This window comes from Anoplolepis gracilipes, chromosome 4 (assembly GCF_047496725.1).
Source record: "Anoplolepis gracilipes chromosome 4, ASM4749672v1, whole genome shotgun sequence".
In the NCBI taxonomy this organism is placed as follows: Eukaryota; Metazoa; Arthropoda; class Insecta; order Hymenoptera; family Formicidae; genus Anoplolepis; species Anoplolepis gracilipes.
In genome coordinates, this window is record NC_132973.1 from 12,540,383 (window position 1) to 12,565,417 (window position 25,035).

Sequence of the window (25,035 nt, forward strand, 5' to 3'; positions counted from 1 at the left end):
TTTGTTTGATTTAAATGAGAAAGATTTAGAGAGGAAATAATGATATTAATATATAAATATATGTTATATAAAATAATAATAATAATAATAACAATTATTTATAAATACTTGTACTTATAAATATGTATAAAGAATAATTTTCTGAAAATTATTATATATTTATTTTATGAAATATTTGTTTATATAGAATTGTATGCATCAAATATTTGGCGCATACAATATTTTTTAAAAATAATTAATTTGGTCGCTATAATTTGGATTTTGTATTACAGATCAACGTGCCGTCAACTCTGCTGCTGCACATCGATCGGTGAGTAATAAACTTTTATTTTATCACAAAAAGGCTAAGTATATAAATAGTATGTCTTAATTTTTCTTTATTGCATATTTTTTATATACTTGGTCTATTTTTATCTTTTTTCATTTTATAATTATAATATTCGTATGACTTTAAATCTTTCGAAAACAAATAAAACCCATTCAAAGTCCATTCAAAGAATTTATTCGAAACGAAAAGATATGTCGTGAGTCTCAACCAGCTCGAGTATTACTAACAGCAGCATACAACCGGATACGATCAATATGCATATTATGAACTCGCAGCACATCTGAGCGGTGCGTAAACAAACAGGGTAGGTTACAGCCGGTGCGTTACGTGTCGATAAACTGAAGATTAACTCACCGAGAAATTGAACGGCACTAAAGGGCGTACGCGAGCCGTTAATAAAAGCGAGTTATGAGCTGAATTCCGCGCTGCCGCGTGTCTCTCGTTTCCGCGAAACGATAAACGAGAGTCGACGTTCTCCCCCGCGCGAATTGTACAAGGGACGTCGTTGTGTTACGCGCGCGCGCGCGCGCGTGTCAGTACGATAATGTCGGAATAAAAGTTCGCGGAGAGAGAGCATCTGGATCATGTGGCTGGTTATAGCTGACAGTGGGCGAAGATAGCTCCATGAGTAGACGAGCAACCGCGACGGGGATGCGACGCGACGCGGGCCGCTCCCTCGATTCTCGTTTCACCAGCATCCCGTGAACCGCAGTTAAAAGCACGAGCTATAAATCAGAGTGGCGAAGGAGACGAGGACGGAGAAACAGATGTAGACCGCAAATGGCTGGACGTATAGTCGCGTATATAAGGGTGAGCGAACGACGTGGGAGTAACGCGACAGTAGGAGGAACGGGGTTTGGGGATGCAAGGAAAATACGTCAAAAGGATGATGCCATAAAACTGGGCCGGGCGACGATGTCGTTTCGCATTTTAGTGCGTGGAATTAATTAAAATGCATATTAAACGAGCCGAGACACGGTGACCCTCGCTCTTGGCGTTTGCTCCTCTGCCAAATTGAAGCAAACTTATTTTTCCCCTTCATCCGCGTTCATCTTCGTCATCTCTTTTAATAACCGACCAACCGTGTCCACGCCGTTCTTTTTTATCGTCTACTTTCGCGGTCTGTGGTTTTCTTGTTTACTTTCGGATCCTAACTTGAATCATAATCCTTGTCCCTTGATATTACCTTGATATTTCTTTAAACCGATTTTTCCTCGATATCCGCAATAATGCGTCACTTACACTTGCGCGTTATAAGTAGATATTCACGTTGTAACGGACATTCATAATATCGTCCATTACATTAGGATCGCTTTAAATAGAAGCGTATTTTGCTGTTTTAATCGAGACTGTGAGACTATTTGAATTTATCATGCCTCGCAATAGACGTCGCGAAAACAAATATTTAAGTCACTAGAAGCTTCGTAAATTTACATTTTATAAAACGATTCTGATGTAAATATTCGCAGCGATAGAAACTCTCATTTAATTAATGTGCGACGACAAAAATTCAATCGGATAAAATAACGGACAAAATATGATGAGTTTATAATTTGAGTTTTTAAGAAAAATATAATCAAATCGAAATTCTCACGCCAAGCACAATATTTTGTAGCGTAATTGCGCGTTTGAAAATTATTCGCAATATGCAATAAGTGCAAAATTGTGTTTTTCCTTCCACATGTCAAAAATTCAAAGAATTCGAATTTTTTTTAAATTTTATTCGAGATTATGAAATCGTTGTTTTTGGCAGTCGCTCCGAGCAATTTCTCGTTGCAAATAGTATTGACAATCTATGCCAAAACTGGGAATTTTCGTTTAACTGTTCTCGTGCGAACAGCTCGTCGAAAGACGATCGCAAACTTCAAAGGTACTCGCGGCAGCAGTCGATTGCATACCTCGAGAAATTCCAGGAGTTCCGCGAAATCTCTCGCCCGTTTGCCTTAATATCAATGAAATTGAATGTCCTTTTGAGATGCGTCCTCAGCTGACAGTAATAAAAGGTAATAAATTGATGAAGGGTCTGGCAATTGGGTACGCTTTAGTGTGCATCGCCACTCGCGCGTTATTTATTGAACAGCACATAATGAAATTGACTTGATTTATTTAGAAAGAAGAAAAAAGAGAGAGAAAGTTTTGTTAAAAAATTAATAAAAAATTTATGCAAAATTTATTTATTAAATATTTAATAAATAAATTTTTTATCACATATTTATTAAAAGAATTTATTTGTGAAAAATAATATTCTGGAAAATGTATTCTTTATATTTAATTTATCTTTAGATAACTCTGTACCGTATAACTTTGAATATATTAACTAAATTCTTAAAAAAATTTAAACGCAGCGTCGCGTCGTCGTGGTGAATACTCTCGCAAACACTCTCTCGTTTAAACTCGTCATATTCCGATTGCTCGATAGTGGACAGAATCTTTCAGTGGATGTCTCGTTTTAGAGATGAGTTGTTCTTTGTTTCGATAAAACGTTATAATTCATCGTTTGTTCTCGTAGCGCGCATGCAGCTAACACGTTCCCATATGGCGGTCGTGAAAGTGCACTCAGCACCACCGATCCTCATGCATAATCATATATTTACAGTGCGGGGATAACCTCCACCTCGTCGTTTCCGCGATTTCGTACCCCTTTTCATTCCTCCCGCATGCCCACCCTCGTTATCCAACCCTCCGCGCTCGCGGACATACCGGCGACGGGCGCATATGCCGCTCTGTCGCTGCTTTAATTAAATATTTGCATATACAGGCGCACATGTACACAAACGCACACAGTCGCGCGCGAAGACGTACAATAACATTATATATACGGGCATATATATATATCTAAGGTCGCGGCTTTCATCGTGCTCGCCCAGATGCAAAAGGGCCTTGAGAGATTAACCGCAAAGTCGCGCATTTCTGCAATGCTCGCGTTCGTGCGCACGTGTATTGCAATTTTGACGAGAGATTCGACGTGTGTATATCTCTGTGTTTATATGTGTATGTGTATGTATATATGTACGCCAGCTTTCAACGCGTGTAATCTTACGTAACAGACATAGAGCATTCTGGAAAAGAAGCAATTGCTGCAATGAAATTAATACCCATATCTCTCACGTTTTACAATGATTTTATACTTCGATATAATCGAATAACTTCTCACTACTCAATATACAATATATTGTATTATACATTTATATACTGACCATTTGTTTATTTCATTGCACGGTAATTATTCCGTTTTATTCCGTTCGTTCAACGGTTTTAATTATTTTATTCAACTTTACTAACTCGACTTGGGCTACAATCTTTATTCATTGTAGCGCAAGATTTATTCCACCGTCGTAATGCAACCTGATGTTACACACACAGCAGGCTGTATCTTTTTATATTGCAAAAAAAAAGCGCATATACATCTCGCACTCGTACGTTATTACTCGCGTGCGTTGGCTGAATTACCGGCGGCTATTATACTTCATCATTCTCGTCCCGTTCTACCGACGATCAGACTCATCGGAAGTCATGGAGGTTTATCCGCTTCCCTTTTTTTCTTTCCTCTCCCGCGTTCTCGTGTACAACAGCAGTATCAATAGCGTGGAAAGCTATCAGCGCGTTATTACTATCGAACATAATCCCTTGGAAATTTACATGAGTATCCAATTTTCGTACATCAGGCTCTTCCTGGTTTATTAGCGGCTTCCGGTGATGTTGTGTGCCCATAATAATCAATGATTCATCGATGCATAGAAAGCTTAAAATTCCTATTTTTAATAATTCTTCGGTTTTTCCGCATCTTTGCAATTGTCTTCCCGCAGGACTTCGCACGTGATTGTCATTTTACAGTTATTTTTACTTGTATTATTTAAGTATCTTATTTTATTTTATACTCTAGTGTTGTAAATTTGTCATGTTTTATCTTTTATCTATGTACAATATAATAAGAGACAGGATTAAAAAGTAAATACTATGGTGACGTGATAAAATACAATTGAGAGTAATGTCTCTTTGAATGAGATTTTTTTCTAAATTGCATACCAATTTTCGGCATACATATGTTTATTCAGAAGTCGCGGAACTTTCATGATAGAGTCATTTCTATTCACTAATACACGGACGTTGAATAAATGGATCGCCACTATGTGGGGCTTACTATCGAATGCGCTCGTAGATGCACATTTATTTGCATTGTCCCCTGTTTCCAGTACTGAAGCATCACAGACGTATTTCACGAGAATCGCATGCACAGCTCATTCACACCGGGTTATCGCCGGCTGCAATTTAATTGAAGCAGTTAGAACGCCTCTCTTCGTTTAAATAATTCGTATATATTTATCACCGATTAAGCCATCGAGATGTTCCGCGTTAGTCCGCGGAGTGACTTACTTTTCAGAATGTAATGTTCAGATCGTACCGTAAATCCTTTAAAATACAAAGACCATTAAATTGCAGCATCGCTCATATTTATGTACATAGTTTATTTATATATATGTATATATAGTTTTTCCAAAGATAAATTTACAACACAGAAATTCATTTCTTTTTACTGATTCTCCTATATATTCTTTTTTACAACAAACTATTATTTTTTCTTAAATAAAATGACTCTTAAAGATTATTTATTTGTAAATCAATAATGAAATGTTTTTAACTCAATCTTGTTTTAGCAATACGTGCACAGTATTCGTTTGCTAGGGATGATTCATTAAAATTTGACATATAATACCTAGCAGTAGCAACATTTCTATCAGTCGCAATTATTACGTGATTTAGTATTTTTGTGTTATCGAGAGACATCAGGAAACATCTGTCCGGCGTAGTTATGTAGACGCGTGCGGGGAAAGCGGTACCAACGCTTTTCATTGAGGCACATTAAACTTCTTGATCGTAATCTTGGGTCGTTGCGCGAAGAGTGACATGCACGCCTTGCGTTTAATTCATGAGAGGCGCGGGATCAAGATCAATCCTACGGCCGGAGATATGTCGCGGTTATATTTTAGCATGCACACGCGTGACAAACTTTTAACGACGTCCAGATTCCTGTATATGCTAATGCGCGGGCAAACGCTCCGGCAAACGTTCAGTATCTCGGTAATTAAAGTACAGAAATTTTTATGTAATTTATGAAATTTACACCTAGATTGCAAACAATTAAAAAGAGATATGTATGCTATGATAAATTTAAAATAGTTTTAAACGAATAAAAGAATTTATATTTATAACATCTTCCGATATTTTTCTGTATGTAAATTTTGAAAGTTGATAAAGTAAAGTATTCTATTAATTTACAAATATAATATAATATACATATAATAAGTTTTTATTGATTGATTTAATTAATCATTTAAGTGATGCAAGATAATATTGACGTGTGTGTGCATTTGTGCATACATGTGTATAGGTGTAAAGCTGATATAATTTAGAATATTAATATTTAATTGGCTTGAGTTTTCATAAAGCATTCATTTGTTTCTCTTTTTTGATAACTATGTAATGTAAAAATAATATTTCGATTGTTAAATATATTTCGTCATTTTATTAAAATTATCTAAATTATATAAAAATAACTTTACAATTGCTATTGAAGTATAAATTCAAAGTTAATACTTGATGGTATAAATGTAAGCACTGAAACTATGACGTTCGAATCTTTATCTACCAAATATGTAAACTGATGAATACGAAACTAAGGTTAAAGAGAACCATGTCAAAACATTTATTTATTGTTTAAAAATAGTTGTTTGACTATATAAGTGAACAAAGTATTTTCAAACATTATTGATTGCGCAATCTCATTAGAGATATTTCATTGGTATTTTCATTGGTGCGTTAAATTTGGAGAATTATTTTTAACACCATATGCGATTTTATGAAGCAATTTGGTACATCATGTAGAATTTTAATTTGATAAAGATTTTAGCCTAAAAATAATAATTTAAAAAACAAAGTTTTACATACTTCTAAATTGCATGAAGATTGCAAATCAATATATTTATAAAATATTTCACGATATTTCTTTTGTTAAAAAAAATATATTCATCTGCAACGTGACCGCAATTCTAGAATATTGTGGAAATACTTGCATGCCAGTAATTCTCTCTCACCTACTATTGCCTACGACCGCGTGCGTCATTATACTAGTCATCATTCATACGCGAGAAAATAAAGATACATCGATGCTATTAGCCTGGCATGTATAAATTGTGTAGTATTATTTTAGTAGCATTCGCAGTTTTATTCGTTATATTTATGTTAAAAACAAGCTGCAAATGTACAGAGAATTATTGTACAGCGTAACTATTTGTCTCTTGTTGTACTGGATAATTACTTTATCATTTATGAATTTGCGCCGGCTAGACAATAAATACCGGTACAATGCATATCATTACGTCGCAAGTGGCGAAAGTTAAAATAAAAAGAGGCATTCACTCTATTTATGGGTCTAATTTCGTGATCGTCACCGCGTAATCGCGATTATCCGAATATTTTTCATTCACTCCGTAAACCGCGAGAATATAATGTATTTGAAATTTATGATATAATAAATCGTAGGGCGAATTCGAGGTTTTCCGTGGACGGGCGCGGTCCGTGAATTATCGACTTTCCGGCTTGACGAAAATTCTAAGAGAATTCGCCTACGTCGTCGCACGGAAAGAGGAAAAGAAGCAAAGAGAGAGGGAGGGAGAAATAGGTGATTCGGGGAGAGATCTCTTTAATCCCGTCGAGAGCGGTGTAAAAAGGGACGAGCGGGAGAGAGGAACTAGGCCGAGATCCACGGGATTCCTCCGGGAACAAGAATCGCTACGGACGTTGCACTTCTGATGCGAAACGCCGCTTATGCATGCGGCATAAACTAAAAGTACGGGTGTCACCGGTGATATACCGTCGGTAGACGGTGGACGAAAGGGCGGTTTATTGTCCATTTGCATTCCATGTACTCGTACCATCTCTCTCGAATTTCAACCCGCTTTTCCGCCATCGCTTTCTATCCCGCTATCGTTCTACCTTTTTCTTTATCTTTCTAACCCGCTATCCAAGCCAACCTTCCTTTTTGACTTTCTCGCATACGCTTGTCCTTTATTTAGCCCGTTCTACGTTGTGTATATATATTTGTTCATCAAGGGAAACATTACACAATTACTTCTTTTTGGGTGGCAAATTTTTCTGTTTCATATATGAACAAATGAAAGAAACATAATGAGGGATGAGACTTTAAAAGCATTTGTCCAAAAAAGCATGAAACTTGATAATTGAACGGAAAAATTTTACAAAATTAAAGATAGAAAACGCACACAAAACTGTCACCATTTAACTCGATAAGTGTTTGCGTGTTTTTATTTTATTTTTCTTTATATCCGTCCATAGCAGTCTATTTATCTGCAGATGATATGTTGTATTATAAATGTATATTGAAGGAGCTAATAAAAATATTTCTAGTTAAAATTTATTCTTTATGAATGAATCGTATAAGATCGCAAAATAAGTAATTATTTTGCGCAGCAAATTGCACATACGAAAATATAGTTTATATGTCTATGAATATACATATATCACCTAACACTCTATGATTAAATCGCACTAATTTGCACTTTTAACAGGCAATTTTAAAATAGGCACTACTGTAATAATGATAATTAACGTTAGGTGCCGATGACGGCGAGTTAATCGTTCGTATATTGCGATTTTATCTCAATTTTATGACCCCAATGGTTAGCTGGAACGCGCCTTCGTGTTTTTCGCGCAGCGGATAAATTTTTATCGTTGCATGCTGACCGTCACTGTTAATTCATGTCCAGCAAGCTTGGTTGAGTTTGAAAATAGAATTCACAGAATTATTCTGTCATGATGAATTACGAGGATGACCGCTTCATAGATAATGATGATCACGCTGGTCGTTGACAGTTGACATTACTGACTTTATCAAGCGCAAGAAAATTGAATTAAATATTTTAGATAGAGTGTCAATTACAAATGTGCAGTTACGAAAGAAATACGAAAGAAATAAAAAAGTAGTTATCGAATATCGGTAGTTAATTTTGTTTAAAAGTTTACAAAATCTTTGGTATATTTTTGGAAAGATAAATAACTTTATATAATTAAATTTATAGCAGAAAGAAATTGTATTGACTTATAATATGGAAATATCTTTTTCACACACACTTACATTTGTTTGTATGAGAATTTCTCTAAATGCAAAATAAAGACGACTCGTCGTGACATTAAAAAACGTTCTATAAGCGATATTCATATAAACGAGGTAGATAAAAGATTAGCGAACGACATTCGCGATGTAGACAAGCTTGTTTCAAATAGTTAGAGGCACTCATAGAGATGAAATCCTAACTAATTATAATTAAGATTGATGCGATTCAAACGCTAAGAGGTCAATTATATAGACGAGAAGCAGTGGAGGAATAATAAATTGATTCTTTTTGGAAATGCGACGTTTGCTATCGTAAACAACAATCACCGGTTTTGTTTCTATTATATGTATTTCAACTCCTATAGTACAACGGCTATTATAATATAATTTTGTCTGAGAAGAAAAATATACTACGTCTGTTTATTTTTCTATCAAAGAGAAAGAAAAGAAAGAGGGTTCAATGATTCAGTTTTATAACTAGAAAACATCTTAATGTGTTATTTGAATTTATATCGATAACAAAGACGTATGGAAAATAGCGAACATTTTACTTCGATTTATGTCACACGCAGATGCAGAGTAAAATATATAAAGTTTAGCATCGTTTTACATTTTTGTCTTTCTGTTAGCATTGATAGCATTGAAAGCGGTTCACGTAGAGAGAAAGCATTTTCTTATTGTTAAACAAATTTATCGTTAAATTGCATTGAAAAATATCAGACAAAGATATCTTTCAGAAAATCTCTTTTAAGCACGCATGTGTTGAGGTTGCATTTATTTCGCCGATACGTGATAGCTCTACGCATTGTTTCTATAGTTCCATCGCCTGTTTGCCAATCATACTCGACGACAAAGACAGGTGTATTATGCCAGAATGGCTTTCATTTTGGAGGTGTTCTCTTCGCGTGAGCCACGACTGTTCTCCCTTTTAAATAAAACATTTCGAGATAGGTCTCTCGTGTCTCTGTCACCCTTATCTACTTGCTATTTTCACTGGAGTACCTCTATTGCGTGTACGAGATGTGGAGTGTTTATTCCCTGCCTTCTTTCTTAAATAAAATATTCGTGATACATTTGAGATTATAAGAATCAAACGATAGCCATTCAGATCGACCCCACGAAACGTTTCTTCAAGCGGAAGCATCTTTTGACATACACGAAGAGGGAGAGATCGTAGATGGCTGTCAATCTTACAAAAAAAGTAACACAAATTCTTTTTTTTTTTCCATCAATCGGGCGAAGGACCAACAAAAGTAACGGAAAAAGCGGGGTCCAGAGGATAGGGCTATTTGGGATAGGACAGTAGGCGGAATAAAGACACGAAAGGTCGAGAAAGAGAGGAAAGGAGAAAGGGGAGGACGGTCGAAACGGCCTCTTGACCCCTTTTGCGAGGGTGGTCGAGTGGAAGTGGGGTCGATAAATCTCGGTAGCGGGGGTAATCCTCGACGAAGGTTCGTCGGCTTGATAATCGCGGATGTTGCTCCTGACGATAAGGGAGGTTCTCGCGTGCGTTCCAAGGTTTAGTGTCGGCGTAATTCAGGATGAGAGCGTGCTGCGTGTCGACGAGGATCGTCGTGGATGTGTTCTGGAAAAATGGGCTTCCATATCCCGGCGTGTCTATGCCAGGTCATAATAGTTGCTGGAAGCTTCGAGTTGAAGTCGTTGGAACCGAGCTTTTTTGCCACTCGTTTCCCGGATGATACTACACGGAGAAAAAAATTTTCTGCTGCAATGGGTTGCATATTATGCTGCCAAATATTCAAAATTTAACGTGTCAATTCTTGTGAGAAAAATTATGAATTGTATCACTGCGGTAAATCATATACTGAATCTTTAATTTTGTCGCAAGCAGAGACTGTGAGCTCAATTAGACATTTAATATTAGTTTATACAAAATGATAGAAAGTGAAATAAATATAATTAAATACAATATAATGTAAATTATTATATTTATGTATTATTATATTGTTGAAAGTATTTATATCATTTTTATATCAGATCTAATATCCCTTAGGCAACCTACAATTGAGATTAAATTCAAAAGATCTTTGATAACTCATAGTAGTTAAACATATCAAACGTTTGAAATCTACAACCTTTGATATTTGTTAAAGCTTTATTCAGTTCACGATAGTGTTACAAACTTTATCTACAAAAGCTGGGCAAACGTAGAAGTAATATACAGGACGCAATTGAGAAACGATTCTCCATGTAGTTTACGACAGGTCTTAATGCACAGTAACATGGTTCCACGAAGATGGCTTCTTAGCTGCATTGTATTGCCCTGGGGAAACTTGACTTAAGGATATGCTTTGTGTTCAGACAGCACGAAACATGAAATCTGTCATATATAGTTTCGAACGACAGAAAACGATGAAGGGAAATCGTAAAGGATTTCTCTAAATGGAATCTTATATCTCTTTGAAAATGATGTATTCTTAAATAGCATTTTTTGGTTACAAGATTAAATCCAATCTCGCACTTAAAATGAATAAATTTTTAAATAATACAAAAAATTTATTACACATATTGGAAATAAAGAAATTGTTCACAAAATTACAACTGAATCTGAAAATACCTAAAATGTCAATATTTCGATGCGAATATATATATATATATTTAAAATCGTTAAAGACCTTTAATTATTTATACAATCAATTATTTAGAAAGCGTGGTGTCTCATCAGTCATAAAGTGCATTTCTTTTCTAATTATGCGAAACATGCGAATAAAGAATCACAAAGACAAACTTGAGGGTCTCTCGTAATGAAGAACTTGGCAGTAAATCTCATTTTTTCTTAATAAGGTAACAAACATCAAAACAAATGGACAAATCGCATATGGCTTTCTGCGCAGAAAGATGTAAATACTATCGTCGAAAGGTTGAGAAATTGATGAAAAGACGGATTTTGCAAAAGCACTTGCCGCTAAGCGGATAGCCCGCTTGTTTCTCTTCTGGCCACCTTGCCATTTTCGTATTTGCCCCGCGAACTGCGGATTAAATTATTACGTATACCGGGCTTTACTGAGAGACATACATTGCAGCCGCTAAGCATCCAATTACAGCGTTGAATGCTACGTGTTATATGCGCGCGCGCGTATGTGTGTATGTGTATTTCTCTGTGTGATCGCATTCGACCACACCTATGTTTGTGAGTACGTATAGTGGCCGTGGACGCTCGCGGATATAGAACGCGGATAGAGTAAATTGGAGGATGGTAATCGGACTCCCGCAGTTTTCCCTAATTCGGAGACTCTCTTTCGTACTATAGTTTTTCCGTCTCTCTCATCCCACCGACCATCCCATCTCGCGTGTAACAGCAAGAAATGCAGAGATTTATAGGCAAATCTGTTATTTTATGGTAAAAGTGATATTTATTGCGTGTACATGTGCGTTACGCGCGTGTTGCAGGAAATAAAAAATTTCACCGAAACTTTTATCCTGAGCGCGTTGAGTTTTAGAGGAAAGAATATATCGGTGTTTTTTTTACATTATCGTATTCCGTTGGTGCGTCATTATACGCTTAAAACATAATAGTTCCGACTTGTGTGTACGCGACTTTTGTTTGGAATATTTAGTTTCGATGTGATATACGGTTTCCCGGAAAAATTATTCATACAATATCGGATTTACGTGTGATCCGATTTATATGTTGTATAAAAGCTTAATTATTAACATTTACAGATATCTGAAATACTAAATTTCTCTCGCTCCACATTGAAGGGAAATATGCTTTACATGTGTTATTACGATTACATCCTATTTAATGCATGAGCGCGATATTACCGGAAAAAGGACGCGGAAATATGCAATTCCTGGTCGACCAAATAAATAGAAAGGCAATATTGTAACTTCTACGAACGCGCGGTGGAGTATACGCGTGTCACTGTATCGCCATTAATTCCGCTCTTTTGTCTGCGAACGATCAGAGAGCGCGGAAAATCCTGCGTAAATCTTCACGGGTGAGACTCGAACGTGATAATTCTTGATAACATCGCCTTCCTACATCGCTCGATACGTGTAACAGGATTTCGATTCAGCGTCACGAGTATTCAGAAAGCCCTATAACGGCTCATAGGTAACTATAACTTAGCTTAAGGTTAATCGGCGTAATATTCAGATTCAATATCTCTGACCGAGATGGTTCAATCTCTGTAATTAATTGCGAAATGTACTTTACAGTTACAAAACGAGCTCTTCGAGATATTATTCACATATTAGTAGTATTTAAAAATATAATTATATATATATATATAAAACATACATATTTAATATATTAAAAATATCCATTATTTCCTATTATTCTATGTATTTTGATTAATAAATGCATATAAAAAAATATACACATATGAACGTATCAAGTTTTTGTAAGATAGACTTAATAGAGTATTACGTATTTATATGTATGTATCACATTTCCATTAGAGAATTAAAAAACGTTACTTTTTATTACGAGTTTGGAATGCGTATTTTGTGTCACATGGGAATTTATTCGTTTTCGAGAGATTATATCTTTGTTAAGAGAAAATAAACAATACACATTTTTCAATTTTTATATATGTACAATATATTAATCTGACCATTATGTGAATAACATACTGAATGTAGATATCTAACTACATGTGAAGATTCCCTTTGGATCAACTTTCTCTGTTACAATGAATATTACTACTTTTATAGTTGAAAATCTTTACTTTATTGCGATTTACGTTTTGTATAAATGCAATGCGATATGCAATTCACATGCAATCGTAATATGGAGATGATTTAAAGTATTCACAGAAATATTTCGCCGTGCTTGTTTAGAAATTGCGCTTTCTAGCGTGAAAGAAGTTTACATACAGTCAGTGCTCGCGTAAAAGTAAAACATGAATACGATAATTTTTGGAAAACGCAAGAAGATAAGCGGTTGTGTTCCGCGCAAAACTGTATCGAGGAAAATTCTCGGAAAATGTTTTGCGAGCGGGTTCTCTTCGTTATCCATATTTCATATGCATTCCTGGCTTATAGAAGTAAAAACAGCACACTTTTTAAAAATATGTTTCCCGCGATTTAAAGTCAGATCACTACACGGGGAAGGTCGGATGTGAACATCCATTTGTGTTTACTTCGAACCGTAAAATTTTTTTCACAACATTCATACACAAAAATATATCGTTTCGCGCAATTTTTAAGGATTCATCTCTGATGAAAAATATCATCTGTTGCGTTAACCTACAATATATCTGTTGAAAAAAGATTCGTTCAAATTTTATGCTTCACAATATCTTGTAAAAATGTTTGGTCGCGTGTTTAAAACGCTTAAAATATTTCTAAAAATAATACGTATATATATATATATATATATATATATATATATATATATATACGTAATATTTTTCTCACCTTTACTTTCTTGTCCTAGACAAGTAATCACAAAGATGATATTTCTTTAATTGAATGCACACGCGCATATGTACACCTACACACACACATACACACACACAAAATGCGGGAAACGAATTGGAACTTTAAACAAACTCGCGGAAGGAATAAAACTCAGCGACTACTCCTCGCGAGCTGACTTCAGAGCTTGCATAATGAATTTCGGAAAAGGAATTCCCTATCGTATTCTTGTTCATTGTTCTACGCTTCTCACGCTCTTTGATTCTGAACAAGGTAGTAGAAGATCGATACCGAATAGTTACATGTATTTTGCCAGCAATCATTCTTTCTGTTGTTACTTTGGCGGAGGATTGCATTCTCTTCTTTAAAAATATACACTCCAAAAAAAGCATCCAGTTTATATATTGTTTTAAAATTCTCATCGTTATATTGTTTTTTTTTAATTTCGCTATTTTTACTTATTACTAGAACGGCGAATAATTTGCGACGCTGACGGTATGACATCGTGCCGTGAATAAGAAATTAATGTTCTTTTTCTGTCGGCACATCGCCTTTCGCGAATTAATCCGATTGTTAATAAATGAGCGAGCCATCCAACTTTACAGTTACAAGCGTAAACTTCATCAGGAGATTCCGATTACTCCTCGTGGTAATTGCTGCCTGACACTTCTTTACTTCATTTCCCTTCTCCACTCAACTTCCGTGGTGTTACTCTCTTCTTTTTTCCGGTTTTCCGTTTTAATTCCCGTTCCTTCTTCTCACGTTCGTCCTACTACTTTCTTCAGTTGCTCTTTCACTCGCTCTTTTTGCATTCGTGTTATCTCACTCGGAAAATAGAAGTCGCTTTTATTATGACATAAAAATAGTATGGGCAAGAGCAGCCCGAAACTTAGTGAGTCAAATTATGTACAGAGAGTTTATTAATTAATTTAAATAATCTTGAAATTATTGTTGAAGTAGAGAAAGAAAGAAAAAGAGATGCATTATTTTATAATATTTAATCAAAGCACACTTTTATCTCGATACATTACGCTAATTTAATAAATTATGCATGCAGCTTTTCAATCCTTTATTTATAGTCGTTGGAAACTGTCAAAAGCGTTACGCTGGAGGCGATCGAGATAATTAAATCGTAATATGCCATGTTGCTATGCATAATATAATGAATTTGCTGATTGAGTATCAAATATGTAAACTAATAATAATACGTATTGGTATAGATATTGTTGGTTACGCAACTTTTTGTTTGCTATAATAAATTTTTCGATTAGTTTAATTTTGTATTAATTTGTATTTTTCGATTAATTTAATTGTGCATGCTGTTTGCTTTTTGCTGCTGTATTTATTACGTATCTGTTATGGCTGTTTTTATACTGTATATGATCTCATATATTTACATATGTTTGTGAATATCTCATTAAGAAATTATCATCTTTTTATACTGTATGTGATATCATATATTTACATTATTGTGAATATTTCATTAAGAGATTATCAACTCCAAATTTGAGCGACAAAATCTTCCATCTGATAGCGTTACACTTTCATGAAGGGTTAGTCATAAGGATTGACCGCCGACCGCTTTTTTTATTCCTCTACATATTACATGTATAATACATTTCGTGACAAAATACATATACAGGGTAACTTTCATCTTTGTCAGTTTTACGAATAAATCATAGGTTTATCTGATAAAAGCTCACGATTATGTCTAACTGGCGTTGATTACGTTTTCAATTTTTTAAAATTTTATATAAAATTTTATAATCAATTCTATATGATATTTAAAGGTTACGTGTATATAACGCAATTATATTTTCGGATAGTTACTTTGACCAGGCTTATATACATATTTGTATGAAACATTAAATCGGAATAAAAGCATTTAGAGAACGATAATGATACAATAGATAGATATGGATTATATTTGAAAGAATAATTGTTTTATTATGGTTTAATTGTTAATTATAGCTGCAAGTTGATTGCAATTTTGCGAAAAATATTCTTATCTACTACGGCTAGAGATTCATGTTATCTGTATACTTTTGATTCTTATTTTTTTGCAGTATAACAATTGCGATCGCGTGCGATGCAGTGCGTGGGTATTAAATTATTTTTAAAATCTCGACGGCAATCTCAGGTTGCGAGAAATATTCTAATGTTCTCAAGTAGTAGCATTCCGTTGTTGGAAGATACGAGAGAAGGTGCATGAGGGAAATACGATAGAGTATTGTACGGTACGAAATAAGGGACATTTAACGAACGATAAACACACTTTGTATCACGCGCCGTGATTTACTGGTTAGATAAAAACTGTGACAACATTAAAAAAACTGACGTAGTTAAAATGTCAGTTTTACTTTGATATGATCTATTATATTTATAAAACAGTGAAACCCCCAAGACATATTTACTTACGTTCTGACGACAATGTTATTCATTGATTAATAATGTCATTATCAGAGCTTTCAACGAAATTGATAGATAGATCAAAATTTATGTGACTATTGAGTTTTCCGCGCTATTTCGTAGAAATAACCTTTGTCCGATAATAATGGACACCCCCTTGTCGTTCATAGGGTTTTGATTGCACCCTAAATTCAGAGTTGGCTTTTTCCTCGCTAGTGACAGATAAACGTGTTAGGACATCTCGATAACTGCGATGTCCGAATCCTCCACGTCGGGCGAGACTGGGTTTCACTTTTTTTTCCTATTGCGACAATTTGATTGAAACGCTGACGCGATGTTTACGACGCCGTGTGATATGTTGGGGGCATTTTGATCCTATCGGGGATTTGAAAAATGAAATAAAACCCTTCTCTCTCTCTCTTTCTTTCTCTCTCGCTCTCTCTCTCTCTCTCTCTCTCTCTCTCTCTCTCTCTCTCTCTTTTTCTCTTTCTCTCTCTTTCTGGATGTATCACCATATCGGACAGTTTCCACTAACCGATTTAGATATTACTTTTGTCCAAAATTTATGTGCTTTATACGTATATATTTGCCACTACGATATATCGCGTATCTCGTCATCGTACGAGTGGTCAAACTAAAGTCACAACAGTTCTCTGAAAACGCGTGATTTATCGATACGTCATTGCAATAGTTCTTAATTTAACGTTTCTCCTTTTAAACTTTGAAAATTTTTATTAGAAAATAAAAGGAAAGATTACATTATAAAATAAAATAATATTTTTAAATTATTTATATACATTGCGATTTATCACATTACAGGATTAATCGTTTTAGATGACTGCTCGTTTGATGACTGACGATACATCTTCTTGTTTGACGCTTCGTGTCTCTGGTGTAGCTTTATTTCTCTTACCTTTATTTCGTCACCTCTTTCTTCTTAAGACGACAGTTGGACTGAAACTAAAACTAACTGTAACCTCCGTAATTGCGTAACTGCATTGCAGCGTGCCACTTGTATAAATTAACTCGAATCTCAAGAAGTAAGTGCTTGGGGAGAGCAAAGCGCTAGTTGACTTGCTAATGCTATTTACTACCCCGTGCACAGTGACGTAACAACATTGTGTTCCTGAAAACTGTTCTTCTAAAAGTGAGATGCGAGCGATTTCTAACTTTGATATTCGTCACATTGCCGTCGCATTATCCGCGATTTTTTTTCATTTACACCTGTCAATGCGACATGACAAGCTTATCTATTTTGGGAAGAATTAATGCGTCGTTAGTTTATTCTGAGAGAGGAGACCTCTTTCTAATGAGTTTGCAGAAATAAGCACGCCGCGTGTTGCTACAAATTCATAGATAACATCTCCTGCCTCTTTACCTTCCTGCCCTTTGTACCTTAGCTTTTATCCGCGGCTGAATCTCTCGACGTGAGGCACGTGCGTGATAATCGTCATTATTTGTCACGATTCGATTTTATTGCAATGCAGAGAACCGTTATTAAAATTTATACCAGCGGCAGTTGCGTCCTCGTGGCAATAATGTTGGAGCGATAAAATTTTTCCGAACGCATTTTTGGCAAAGTACACTTCCGTACTTTGTCTCGACACTTGGCCTTTACAGAGGATCCAACTCCAACATTGCTCGCTCAACGAACTCGAAAGTTCGTATCGCTTTCTAGTCTCTCTTTATGCCTCGTCACGCGAAAGTTTGTTGCATTTTCGCGGGACTTTTTCACTTCTTCGTCTCATTCTTTCTCTCGAGAGCTTCTTTCCTTTTCCTTTTTTTTTTTTTACGCGGATTTCCGTCTCTACGCGAAGGAGGCGGAACGCACCCTGGTTGCTCGCCCACCCTGGAGTTACCATTCGACGGGAAAGGTCGACACTCGTCGCGCATTTCCTCGCATTTAAATGAGCCGGGATATAAATATGCAACGACGCCGCTCGAAGATTTTATGTGGATTGCACCGACGTCACGGCTCTTTTCGACCCAATTTTCAAGATTGATTCGAAATAAGACACCTAACAGGATAGTGCGTTATTTGATTATTTACCAACTGATTATGCATTTTATGAAGCATAATATAATGAGTGAAAAAAATTATAGTTAATAATAAATTGAATATTATATTATGTTTCTTGTAGTTATCAATGGAAACTATAAAACATACAATAAAATAGGCGACGGTGAATGTTCGGTAACAATTCAGTAACTTTAGAAACGTAGTTTAAAAGTAATAAATAACTAATAAGCGTTATACTTTGTGCAATCTACAATCACGTTTCTTTCTCTTTATAATATTTGTTTACATAACCGCTGCAATAGAAATTTTATTTGACTTGGTATTGTAACGTAAGAAACTTAATTTCACAATATTAGAAATAAACATTTTATTTTCCCGCAAATAATGTAGTTATTCAAATATATCAACTGTTTTATAAAATTTTTTTCAATATTACAAAATTAGGTGATAGGATAATTCAATTGTCTCAATAAAAGATGATTTTATAAAATTTCAGATTACATAATAGATAAATACTTTTATTCTGCTTTAAATTAATTTATAGCTACTCTAACATATTTGATCTTATGCTTCGACTGCATTATAATCAAGCGATATTATAAATTATTTAATTCAATGAATACAAATTAGTTTAATGTAGCTTCTTCAATAGCTTATGGTTTATTGAAGCGAATATATGTATTAGACTTTCCACGCTAATTAAATTTGTAATTAAATGTATAATTTATACATTTATCGAATACAACGTATGATTCATAGTAACAGTTGAACAAATGATGCAAATAATGTAAATCAAGAATCCTTATATTGTAATTTCAAGATACTCATTTAAACAGTATTTAAATAGTATTTAAACAGTACTCCATTAGTAATACGCTTTCTCGAATCAGGCATACATTCAAAGTAACCGCAACGTCGATCTGCAATTGCAACGTGATGTAAATCAATTCGAATAAAATCAGTGCGCGTTAAACGCGGCCAGCTATACCACGTGCTTTGATCTTTTAGTGGAAATAGAAGATATAGAATAATAGTCGGTACTGGTGCGAACGCCTTTACGGTGAAACAATTACGTAGGACTGCGTATACCACAGTCAGCTGTTTATTACCACCCCTTATATGTGTCGTACAAAGATCTGCGATCGATTTCAATTTCAAGGATGATCACCAGTCCGGTCACGTAATTTGCCAAAAAGTAGGACAGAAACCCTAATCCGCTTCTGTTCTCATCGGTAAGAAAATATATCGATCGATGAACCGATTAACGGAATTGTAAGTTACGTGACTCGTTTACTCGAACCGTATCCCGTCAAAAGTTGTATGCAGGACACGTAATGTTAAAGATGAATCGACGTCGAGTCCATGTTAATAAATCTATGTTAATAAAAAAAACTAATTTAATTATTTAATCAAAAAATTAAGAAAGAGGCATCGTCAAATAATTGTGTATCATGTATGCTCTAGGGATCTGTCAATTATTTAAAATTCAAATTCTTTTCAACAGCTACATATTTGCTTGAAGAATTTTGTACAATTTTGTTAGCTCTATTGCAAATTGTTAAATACCGAGAGATCATCATTCGCGCTCGAAGAGGACGAAAAGGGAAGGGGAGGATATGAAGTATTTGGAATTTGGTCAAAACTTTGTGCACTTGGACGTTACCGGCAAAATTCATCCCCGCCTCATTTACTACCTCGTCACGGGCGCGACGTAGCACTTGACAAAATGTAAATCCGAGCAGGCGGCGACGCGACGGCTTGCTTAAATGTATACAGGAACTCCGCATATACATGCTCTACATATACATGGCGGATTACGGCCACGAAACGACGTTTGCCTCGTCCGTCCGTTGTTACCACAGATTGCTACGATGCGAATGACAGTGCTTAACTTTTCGTTCGCGCGGAAACTTCAATCTAAACTTTCCTTAACAACGTCGTACCGGCGCGGCGACGGGCGACGGTCTTTGGTCTCTCTGGGTTCTTTTGCCCCTAAATCCCACAATACAGACTCTCTTCTCTCACCCGTATCCCTCGGCTCGTATGACATTTTTGTCGCTTGGGATTCTCCGGCGTTAGTCTTCCCGCGACGATTCATCCCGCGTTACCGGGTAGTTTACCGCCACTTCCGGAGACGCACGCAAGTGGCGGGAGAAAAAGGGATCGTAGACCGCTCGAGTGCCGGTATTACATTCAGGATGAGTTCTGGACAACGACAGCGTCAAGATGGATCGTAAAAAATGATCGCCCGCGCTCGTAAAAGCGGAATCTCGTGCTCCGAGGAAAAGCTCCGTTCAAATCGAGACTCGTGCTGTGAATTCTATCTTTAAATGATATTTTGAATTTGTTAAACTAACTGTACAAGGTTGTTTATCGAGAAGAAATGTATGTACCATATTTAGATAAATGAACGCAATCATATTTCTCAATGCAAGCTAAATGCAAGCTATTGCGACAATGCGGAAAAAACACACTGTTATATTAAAATTTATTATGTACATTTTTACGAAAGCATAGATGTGTATAGTTATATATGTTTAAATTTTAAAATAGCATATTTTTTTAAAATAATAACAATTTATATTATTGTCGAAAAAAGAGAGGTTCCGATAACTCAAAAATCGTAAATTCTGAGAATACGATTAGAATCTTAAATTAATTTTCGTAAATGAACGGATGTTTAAAATATTTTTAAATACAAAAAGAAAGTTTAAATCGAGTTTTTTTGATTTTTTAAATTTCCTAACAACTAATATAATAAAGTATTAAATTAAATTCATCTTAAACGCGTCAATCAAATCACGTCTGAATATTTAAATAAATAATATTTGATTATACGTATGAGATACATAATTTATAGTATTACCCGAGTTGCGCTTGAGATGCAAATTGATGGGTATTGATACGCTTAAGTGTTTAATGTGCAATAAGAAGCGATTCTTTCCTCGAGAAAGGAATTGTTGACAGCGCAATAACTTGTGATCGATATGATCGTGCGACAAGGTTGCATTTCGCCGATTGACCGTCATCGTGTTGGTTGTGAAGGCGGATATCACGGCTCTAAATCCAGGCCGCGGGGTTATGCCCCTTAAATCCGAGTCAGGCCGACTGCCAAGAATACTTCGAGAAATTTACTGCTCCAAGTAGCAAGGGAGCAATAACGTTCTATAGGATCGGAGTTACGTTTCTCGATATTTCTTTACACTGAAATCTGTTTGTGCTTGAAATACTTGGATAACGCAGATTTAATGTTATTGATAAGATCCAGTGGGATTTAATGAACTAACTGCGTTATCAGTATCTATTATTAAATGTATATATTTAATGTCCCTGTAGATGGAATCTATATACATATACATATGTGTATTGATATAAATAAAAGCTCTTATTCAACTTTGTTGTTGCTTATCCGTAAGTCAAGTTTCTTTTAGAAAAAATAATGTAGTCACTTACTGTAAAATTCAAGAAAGAAAGGTATAGGATTAAGAGATTATAAATTGTGAATATATTAATGTGAAATATGATAATGATAGTAACTAGAAAATTTTCTGTAATGGATTTGCTTAATTCGAAGAACATTCAAACATTTATAGTAGTACATTTAGCAATTACATCCACATGTCATTTTGCTGTGCGATTAATGCATAATTATTTATGTCGCAACTCGAAATCTGATGATTAGGTTCGTGAATGATTGCGATATACCAAGATAAGACAGGCAATAAATAAACTACGCGGTTTCAAATTATTGCACTTAGGTCACAATTCAATTAGCGCATTGTAACATATCGTCACACGATTGAAATATTCGATTACTTGAATATTAATCTTGATAATATGAGGCGAGACTGAACTAAGACTAATAATAATGTGCGAAATGTTCTTAATAAATAACTTTCTTTTATTCTTTTATTTGCACATTCTTTAACTAATATTTAGATTTCTATTATTTTATAATCAATGAAACTTCTGAGACCTTAATATTCTTTGAACAATAAATAAATAAAATTTAAAAATTTTCATCAATTAATTATAAAGAATGCAAATCGATATTAAAATTTTATTTTACGAGAATTTAGTTTTTTTTTAAATTTAAGAATTAATTATATAAAAATTATCAAAATTTTGTAAACGTTAAAAAATTATGAGAAAATGTGTTGTCTATTTAAATTTTTGTATGAAGCTAATTTTTATTAAATCTAATTTTTTATAATTCATTTAAATTAAGAAAAAAATCGTAATAAAGAAATGTAGATTTTAAATTGGACAAAACATTTGTATATGAAAAAGTAAAAAATATCTAAAATAATCTATAATTTACAATGTTACTCTCACGTAAATTTGCTAATATTCTTTCTATGTCTCTCACCTCGTTTGTCGGTGTAAGAGATTAAATCTTGCATCTTAGCTTAGTGCAAAGCTGACACAGAATTGCGCTCGTGCTCGTTAGTGTACCTTAATACAAAGCCAATGTTTCGCTACGTTAGATTTCAAATGTAATTTTGTCGCATTCGTCGAGTGTATGTCATTAGCTTGAGGAATAGTGTCAGCGGTGACAAAGCTAAGTATGCGACGACAGAAAATTACCGTGTTTTCAAAGCAATCCCGTCGCGTGATGATGCTTGTTCCATTTTCGAAAATTAGTTGATAGCAATTATATATTTAATATTCTCATCTTTTTACGCACTGCTGTTTCGCGTTATACATATTAAACATGTATAAAAATATATATTTTTAAAATATTGTATAATCTGATTTTGATGCATAATGTAAGAATGTTTAACTGGCATTAACAATAAAATTGAAACACAAGTATCGCCGACAAAAGAGCTATCGAGAATTCATATTTATAACCGTTTTCTCTGGATCGATGAAAGTGCGAGGCCTAAAATAATGTCATGCACCATGTGGATATAATGGGCGGTTGATACCGTAAGTGCAGTTCTTGTTTAGCGATGTCACGGCCATAGCAGAAACTCGTCTATTATTATATAAATATACTATGACACAAATATAGCATGCAAATTGTATATTAATTACATTATAAAATAAATATTCAAAATTATTTTATTATTTATACTTTTTTCTAAAACATAAGTTTTCTTAAAACTTTATAATCTATATATATATAATTATAACTATATATATATAATATAAATAAAAATATATTATAATCTATATATTTTCTATATAAATCTATAACTTTTTTTATTTAATATATAAATGTGTTAAGTTAAATTCAACTTGAAACAAAACTCAAGTTCCTCAAAGTTACATTTTTACTAATTGCGTATTACTTACTTTTAGCTGTCAGATCAGTGTTTTACAATATCGCCATTTTTTCTACAATCATCAATGTTCAAAATTAATATAAATTCGAGGAGTATATGAGCTCTTCGATATATTTAGCATTTTATTTTAATTTTAGTTATTTTATTTTCACATTGGAAATTTCTTACACGCACATCTGAAATGTCTCTGAAAGAACTTGTCGCATTTCGATACTACTAAAAGAAACAATATTTATTCTTATGCGATGAGAAATCTTTATTTTTGGCGCAAAAATGCAGAATCGAATATTAGAGTCATCGATCCATAGTCCATTTTCCGAGATCGGTTAAATTTAATTTTTCTTAAGCAATCAGCGCGGCATCTTTTTAATATGCTCCTTTAAAAGTATATCAGAAGATGTTCTTTTAGTGAAACAATTTTTCCCAATTTCGATACAATGCATCAAATTTTTAAGCTTTTGTGTAAAGATTTTTTATTCTACTTTTGATCTCTCTTTTCCTTTTATTTTTATTAACAGTCAATCTAATAAATTAATATTTTGAAATATATGATAGACAAAGAGGCAAGAAAGAGAAGACATTCAATATTAAAAAATTATAATTTCTTAAACATACGAAATATACATATTTATTAATGTTTCAAAGCGAAATATATTTCTGGAATTCTTTCTAGACTGAAGAAAGCCAATAGTGCACTTAATGTAATTCTCTAGTAAACTCCTAGGATTTGCATATTTTTGCTGTACGTAGTTAGATTTCTACTTTAAACTTATTGTTAGTCGATGAAATCTTTGGCAGGAAAATGAAGTCGACTGGATAGTCGTGGAATCGTTTCGCCGGATTATCGTGCCGGACTTACTGCCGGAAATGATTTCCACGGCTAATTGAGCGTGCTCGATTGCCTGGCGACTCGATTACTTTTCAAACTTGTCGCGGCGCGACACGTTTTTCTCTCGCGAGAATGGTAGACAATTTACCGCCGACGTTTTCTATATTGAACATTTTCGCAAATCTCGGCATTCTCTCTTTACGATATCAAATAGACACAATGGACACTTTGCAGACATCAAACCCAAAGGCATTGGATTATAAAAATGAGTCCAATTATATTTTCTGTCTGTGAAATAAACGACACGATCTTTGGCGAATAAAATTTAATTGTTCGGAGAAAATTGACGTTTTGCAAAAGAGAATGTATTTCCTAAAAAATAAGAAAAACACATGAAACTGATATTTTCCCAGCGACATACTTCTTCGCACATGTCGATATTGTGATTCAATCAAAGCATTAGTCGACTGAATATCACGAGATACGATCATTGACCGTTCCATCTGCATGTATTGCGATATCATTCGATTATGATGCTTGGTTGAATCGTAATTATGTCTATGCAATTCGCAGTTGAAATGGGTGACAGTCTGACTGGTAGATAGCTACGACAGCGTTAGGAACGGAGTATGTCGTCTTAAC

General features: G+C 34.5%; 1 long non-coding RNA gene across 7 annotated transcripts in view; it reads left to right on the forward strand.

Annotated features, from left to right (window-relative positions):
- LOC140665399 (uncharacterized) overlaps positions 1-25,035 on the forward strand; it is a 397,969-nt gene that overhangs the window by 79,142 nt on the left and 293,792 nt on the right. For all 7 annotated transcript variants that reach the window (XR_012046594.1, XR_012046596.1, XR_012046592.1 and 4 more), the window contains one exon: positions 273-310. This is a non-coding gene — a long non-coding RNA (uncharacterized lncRNA). The remainder of the gene's footprint in view (positions 1-272; positions 311-25,035) is intronic.